This window comes from Sciurus carolinensis, chromosome 12 (genome assembly GCF_902686445.1).
Source record: "Sciurus carolinensis chromosome 12, mSciCar1.2, whole genome shotgun sequence".
Taxonomy (NCBI): domain Eukaryota; kingdom Metazoa; phylum Chordata; class Mammalia; order Rodentia; family Sciuridae; genus Sciurus; species Sciurus carolinensis.
This window is the reverse complement of record NC_062224.1, coordinates 40,539,706-40,547,723: the sequence shown is the minus strand read 5'-3', so window position 1 is coordinate 40,547,723 and position 8,018 is coordinate 40,539,706. Positions and strand designations below refer to the sequence as shown.

The 8,018-nt window shown below is 34.9% G+C and overlaps 1 long non-coding RNA gene across 1 annotated transcript; it reads left to right on the top strand.

Moving 5' to 3' along the window:
* Positions 1-6,559: 6,559 nt before the first annotated feature.
* LOC124961488 (uncharacterized) lies at positions 6,560-7,655 on the top strand. The gene is made up of 3 exons (XR_007104264.1): positions 6,560-6,665; positions 7,221-7,285; positions 7,559-7,655. It is a non-coding gene; the product is annotated as an uncharacterized LOC124961488 (long non-coding RNA).
* The last annotated feature ends 363 nt before the right edge of the window (positions 7,656-8,018 follow it).

Genomic DNA, 8,018 nt, shown 5'->3' with positions numbered 1-8,018 from the left:
CTTAGCCAGCCATGCCTATTGTGATGGCTACACCTTTTGAGGTCTTCTTAATGTCCTGAGTATTACAAATCTCTTTACTGTGGCTGAGGAAGCACATTTTTTCCCCAAACCTTGTGTTAGCTTTGAGAATTATTTGGTCAACTATTACCTACATATTCTTTCTGACTTCATGGAGATGCCCCTCTCACCTACTAAATAATTTCTCAGCCAAATGCTCAGAGGATTTCTCAGTTGAGTTTCTCTCTGGAATTCTCTGGATTTTTCTCTGTTTTCTCTGGTATCTATCCATAATTTATATGTGCAACAGCTTCACTGAGCTATGGTCTCTGCTTTATCAATTTAGCAAACTATCCCAGTTCTACTTGGCTTTTCTCTCCCAGACTTGAACTGCCTCTAGGAAGCAAACTTGTTTTCTTAATTCCTTCCTCCTGTTTTATGTGACATCTAGTACTTCACCTGAGATTTTTTCATATACAGTCAAAACTCATTATTTGGAAATTTCACTTTGTTATTTCCTCAAATATATTTGTCACACAAAATCAACACTCATGATGCTTTTGTGTCATTTGTAATCCTGCACGGAGTAGGGAAAATTTTGAGTAAACAACCTGCACTCCCAGTTGAGTCCAAATGAAGAGATGCTCTGCCTTCTTATTTCTCTCTTATAGTAAAGAAGTGTTCTTTCCACTCATAGTTTTGTGGGTTTCTTTTTTTCATTTAGGGAGGTTTTGTTTATTTATTTGATGATTTTCCTGTTTAAAATGGCCTCTAAACATGGTGTTGAAATTCTGTCTGGTGTTGCTAAGTACAGGAAGTCCCTGATGTGTCTTCAGGATAAAACATGTGTTACATGAACTTCATTTAGGCATGAGTTAGATTATTGTTGGCCCCTAGTTTAATGTTAATGAATTCATGACATACACGAAATAAAGTGTCTTTAAATAGAAACATACATAGAACAAGTTTCTGTGTTGATTGCTTGATAAAAATGTTCTGATCAGAATCTTTGGTTTGCTTCCTTTTTCATTACAGAATGTGCAATTAAATTCTTGGTGGTCTAAAAGAAAATACATAAACACACATGCATTAGGACAATTTATTTGTAAGAAACAAGTGCATTTTAAATTCCCAGTCAGTTCTCTCCTTCCCCTTAAAAAATTCCATATTTTTTAAAACTTAGTAAACTGTTTAACATATTTAATCCATACTTCTTATTTCCAAATGTGCACTAGACATGTTTTATTTATAAATTCCTGGGATATCAATAATTAGTTCCTAATTAGGACATAAAATTGGAGTGTGTTTTTGTATGCATGTGTCTAAATCAGATGATCTCTGTGCATATGGAATATAGGTAACAACTGAGCTATTCTGTGAGCCTTGATAAGATCCCCTCCTGCACAGCCTGAAATACTATTATTAAATAATTCCTTGAATTAGTCTATTATTATTATTATTATTATTATTATTATTATTTGGTAGTGGGAATTATAGGAGCACATTACCACTGAGCTATATCTCCAGTCTTTTTCTTAAGTAGCTGAACTCCTGCTTCAGCCTTGAGTCCCTAAGATTACAGAGGTGTGCCACCACACCTGGCTATAAGTCCATTATTGTAAGAAAACATGGAACTCTCTATTATGTCCTTATTTTCAACTATTCTAAATAGAATATTGTGAAAATCAGATAGATTCTGATTTTCAAGGGGAACCCTGTGTTTGAGGGTTTCACATATGTTCTCCAATAAAGGTCTTTTTCCAGTGTGCTTGCTTTAGAATATAAAGTAGGTCCTATGCCCAATGCAAAGGTTCCAAGAGAGCTACCAGTTGTCTCCCCACTAAGTGTGAAATGCTCTCAGATGAAGAGAAACAATTTGCAAGGTAAAAAGCAAGAAAAGACAGCTATATGAGAAAGGAGGTTGCTATGAGCAGTTCTAGAAGACTGTTCCGAAGGGTTCAGAAAGCCTGTGAGTAAAGCAGAGAGGTGGAGCCAGAATCAAAATAACAATTTTGAGTACCATTTAGAAAAACCATAATTATATTTTTACTGACGTTCCACCAAATTTATATTTGTCAAAATATTCTAACAGGTTTCAACTTTTGCCTGTTCACAATTTGAGAATGAAATTAATTCCACGATCTTATGTTTATAAATTCAACAATTTCCAGGCTTCCTGAAACCTGCTGTTGTAAAGTTGTTTAAAATGTTGTTAACCTTACTCCATGTGGTGCTGAAGTACGTCAGCCACAAGATTTACCTATTCTTTACCAAAAGTATGTGGAGATCATGTGATTCTTTGGGTTATGTATGATTTCCCCAGTGGTCTAGGAATTCACTACAGAAAGAAGCAAGGGCCCCCTCCACAACTTCTGCACATGAGCACAAGAGGCATTACAGTAAATATGTGGCACTGTTGGAAAAGCCTGAATGTAAACATCCTGAGTGTCTCAGGTTCCCGTTTTGGGTGTGTCCTGGGATTGGGCCCACCACACATTGGTTTTCATGCTTTTCCAATGCCCTTGGAGATATGGTTCATAATCAATGCTAGCAGTAACTGTTGCTACGATTAGTAAATTAGTTGATAAATATTCTCAGGCAGGCATATATTTTTATCTAGAAAACATATTGGGCCCAATCTTGCAACTGGTTAAATGTTGTGAACTTAATGGAATCCATGGCTTTTTTTTTCCAACTCTTAACTGCCTTTGGGATTAGTTCACTCCTTTCTATTCCCCACTAATTACTTCACTAGTCATAATTCATCTTTCTGATCAGTGGAATGGACAAAGGGGAATGAAGGGAAGGGAGTGGGGATGGAATATGAATCTGAACTTTCTTATGTACACACATGAATATACCACAGTGAATCTCACCATACATATATCCACAAGACACTAATTTAAAAAAAATATTAGCAAATAGCAGAAAGACAGTAGAGTAGAGGGTAGGGAACAGGGGAAGGGAGAAGGGGATGGAATTGGAAGTACTGGGGAGTGAATTAGAATAAACTATATTTCATGCTTTTATAGTTATGTCAGAATGAATCCTAATATTATGTATAACTAAAAAGAACCAATAAAAATAATAATTCATGTTCTCCCAGATCAAAGTGTCAGTCTCCTAATTGACTTCACACCTTCTTCACTTTGCTCTATAGATTCTCCAGGGAGAAGTCAGGCAATTTCTATAACATCTGTTCATTTCAGTCATTGGGTTGTAGTATTTCAGAGTTTCTTTGCCTCAGATAAAGTCTAGTGTAGTCATGATCTGACTCTGTGCAAGTCTCTTCTTCATCCCTAGCTACTCGCTTCTCATCAGTGTACTACGCATTAACTGATCTTCCAGGGCCAATGTCCTACCCTCTGCACATCCTGCTTCTACTGACTGCTTTCTGTCCTTCCTTCTTCATTGATGTAATTCCACTATTCACATGCTAGTTTATGCCTCATATCCTGTAGGAATGCACTGACCTCCCAAATCCAATTAGAAGTGAGTTATATGACCTGTGTTTTCACAGCATTACTATTGTATCACTTCTTTTTTTCCATAGTTTAATCATTTAACTTTATGTCATACTAGGCTATATGTTTGTTTCATGAAGGTAGCTTTGTAGGTTGACTATGACTTTTGGGAAGAGAGCAGAGTGGAAACTTAGTATATAGTTTTTGTTGGTACATTTAGAGTCTAGAGCCCTGTTCATTTAAAGAAAGTGAAACCTTATATGTATCCCCTTTTTAGTATTTCTTCATAGCATGCCTTCATTCATTAATGAGCCACAAAGAACAAGTCCAAAATAAGGAGAACAAATTTATGGTTTAGAATGTTAAAATACATCAGACTCTAAAATCCATGGTTGTTTAAAATCTTGTCTATTTTTCATAATTCTGTGGTGGAGATGTCATAAAGACTAGTTGAACACTTCTAGTGACAGGGACCTCACTTTTTTTTTTTTTTTTTTTTTTTTTTTTGCGGTACTGGTATCAACTCAGGGCCTTGTGCTTGCAAGGCAAGCACTCTACCAGCTGAGCTATCTCCCCAGCCCTCCTCACTGTCTTTGATAATAATCTATTTCATGATCGAAAACTTTGATCTTTTAAAAGAATTTTGTATCTTCTAATTTACACCCAGAAGAGTTTTACATTCTGAAGTTTTAGAAATAGCATATTTTCTCCTCCAGTAAAGTATAAAATATATGATTAAAAGTTTTTAAAATTCTGGAGGTGTCTGTGTAAGTGAGTGTTGGGGGTTGTGTGTATTCCATTAATACTATTATATAACAGCATTCCCTAGGCTGGTTAATTTATATGGAATAGAAATTTGTTTCTCACAGAGCTGGGAAGTCCAGCTACAAGGTACCAGCATGTTCATTGTCTGGTAGGACTAGTCTCTGCTTCCAAGATGATGCCTCACCTCCTTAAAGGCATGAAGCCAGAAAGGGTCTAGACTAGTTTTTCTAGTCTTTATATGTAGTTGCTAACCATTCCTGAGGACTGTATCATCATGATCTAATCATTTTTGAAAGGTCCAGCCTTTTAATAGTATGATATTGGCAATTAAGTTTGAATACATGAATTTTGACTGGCATTAATTACCATAGAGAATATAGAGAAATATGTATATATACAGTGTATATTCTGTGTATATATATATACATTTCTATAGTATGTATTCTGTATATAAAGACATATCTATTAATTCACTGCTGTGACTTCAAATACAATGCATATGTAACATCTGTGCATTTATAACTCCAGGTCTGAGCTTTTTCCTGAGATATAGAATTATGTTGCTAAATACTGCATTACTTACACTTCTTGAATTTACCAGAGGCATCTTACATTGGCCATAGATTTTTGTTTGCTGCAAAATCTATTGTATTACTACCCATATTATTTATTCATCTTGAGTCTCTAAAACAGAATACCTCAAGTTTAAGTTTGACAAAATCTTTTTTTTTAACCTAATCAACCATTAATTTTTTTCCCCAATTTTATTTAGAGGGTCTTGATTCAGTTTTTTTCTATCATACTATTTTGTAATTCTGTTTTTACATACCTTTCCCTGATCCTGTGTAGACTCTGAAGGCAGAGGCTGTTTTATTTATTTTTCAGTCTTCAACACTTAGTTACATCTCTTACACTAGTGTCAATATTCAACCATTTGTTAAATGCTTGAGTACATATAGACAAGGGTAACATTGTGGCACTCATTCAGCCATGTAGAAATCCATCATTGACAATTTTATCTTTTTTTACTCTCTTTGGAAATTGAAGGTACCCTTCTTTGCATACATACAGAGCTACTTGGGTGCTGGGGTTTGAAGTATTAATGATTATTGTCTGGTAAAGTTGTGTAATTTTAGTTCATAGCTATTTGTTATACATTTTTGTATTTTAAATTTCTTGTAATGAGTATATATAGTTTTTCCAGAGCCAATAATGCTATTCCAATGTATATTGTATCATTTTAATTAGTAAAGTACTTGCCAAACTCCTGAAAGATAATCTCTTACCTTGCCCATTAATCTTTGTAATGTAAAAGAGGTAGAATTAATGATGTCCAATATTTTAAGCAGTGTTCTTTCATCAGGAGTGTGAATGGATTGTAGTTTAACAGTTAGCAGAGTAGACGATGCAGTTGGAGATTGAATGTTACATGTGAGTAGCAGGGAAGATACCTGTGTCTATGTTTGTGTTCTGAAAGGTGCGTTTGTAATGCACAAAGGAGTGAGAATGAAGGAAAGTGAAAGTGTTGACAAGTGTTTTTTCTTTTCTGAAATTCCAATGATGCTGACATCCTTGTCTGAGCAAATAGCACTTGTATTAAGAACAAAGGAAAGAAGAATAGAGAAAACGGACTAAAATAAACCAGCTTAGAAGACAGGGTGGCAATTTACCAATATTATGAAATGTATTTTTCCTTCTCACTAAACTTTTATGAGAATCAGTTCAGTGAAAAAGACATAAAATATTGTCAATAGGGGCAGATAAATCTTAAGATAAAATGAAGATTTTTGAATGCAGACTAATATTTCTAGTAAGAAGAAAGCCTGTTCTTTAAAATTTATATCGATTTATTAAAACTAGTATATATAGAACAAATGTAAATGACGTTGAAATTTTCTGACAGTAAAAGAAGATAAAAGTAGAGGCTAACCAGAAACAATATACATCAAATTAATAATCTAGAATTATCCATTCAGTTAGGAACTGTGACCCGCTTGTGAGAAATGGTAGTATTCATAGAGTTAATATCTCCTGTTTTCTCTACTTCTCTGGTAGTTCCTCTCTATATGTAGATGATTCAGAATTCCAATATCATTAAACTTTATTTTGATAACAGTGTATGCTATGTTTGGGTCTTAAATGTCTCCCAAAGACCCATCTATATGCTAAAGGCCTGGTCATCCGCCATGGCACTATTGGGGGTGGAACACTTAAGAGGTGGAGCATAGTGGGAGAAAGTTAGGTCAGTGAGGGCGGACCCTTGAAGAGGATATTGGATTCCCATTCCTTCCTCCTCTCATTGCTCTCTAGCCCATCATGAGATGACCACAGTGAGGTGAGAGACTTTGTTGGAGCATCTACTCCCAGTTCATCATGTTTTGCCTTCTCTCAGTCACAAAAGCAAGAGTCAACCAACTGTAGACTGAAACACCAGTAACTGTGAGCCAAAATAAATCTTTGGTCCTTGTAAGCTGATTATCTCAGGTCTTTTGTCAGTGATGGAAAGCTAACTAACAGTGTGCTTTTCAAAAAATAGTAACTTTTGTTCTTTCATTAATTAAAAAAAAAGAAAAACTTTACTTACTTCCTCTTGACTTGTGGTACAATGGCAGTATAAATATGGGATGCTGAAATATTTCTGCTTTTAAAACAGTTGTTTTTGCTCAGTATTGTGATGGGAAAATTGGAGAGGGTTATCTACTCCCTCATATAGTACTTACTTTGTGAGAAACTGAGGCAAGATATTCCTGTGCTTTGTAAAAATAATAGTTACAAATTCCTCCTAGAACTTAGATACAAATTACTCTGTAGACATTGGACTGTAACAAACAACACTTCCCTTTTTCTTTGGGTACTATGAAGTTTATGGCAAAGTTTTGGGGTCATCTGTGGTGTTGACAAATATTTCACAGCTCTTAGGGGGAAAAAAAAAGTTTTGAGTTTAATACTTGCTAATTTCTGAATTTCAAACTATCATACCTTGGCTGATTTCAGTCTACCCACATAACATCACAAGACGTGAAGTTCAAGAAGTGTGCACAGTTAAAGTTTGTAAACTGGTATGTAGCAGCTCCAATATATTTATGACTTAATCATGTGCCTTTCTTCCATTTTCCTGTTCCCAAACTTTTTTTGTCTCCACCCCACTTGTTCACCACAATTTTTGCGAATGTTACCCTGTTTGGTTGTCACATATTTAAGATAGCCGAAATTCCCTGGAATAAGAAAAACAAATTTTTAAAAAATTAACTGATTAGTAGAAGGCTCCATTTAATAAATGATTTCTGGGGCTCTTGTCCTAGTATGACACCTGTCTTTGGTTTCCTTGGCAGCAACCACTAGAAGATATTAGTTCCCATGAAGGATTTCCTATTCCTTTTGTTCAGCTTATTCTTCAGAAAAGAATAATGCAGTATTTTAAGTAAGTATATTGCTTTACATTTTATCATATTACTATGGGCATTAGCTTGTCTATGCCCCTAAAGCCCAATGAGTTAGAAAGGGGAAAGATCTTACCATCCCCAATTTTTAGATGATGACCCCCAAGACTAAAAAATAATAACTCTATTATACAATTAGTAGCTTCTCTCACCCTGCTTTTTTGATATCAAGACCCTAAAGAAGAAAGTATAATTCCTATTACTCTTTTTTAGGACATTAGAGTATGTTAGATACTGTTTTAGGATATGGTAATTTTTCCTTGCATGTGAGAACATTATTGCTGCTAAATTTTAAGCATTACTATGATTTTGAATCCTGAAGATAATAATAATGTACCTTCATCTTCATCTC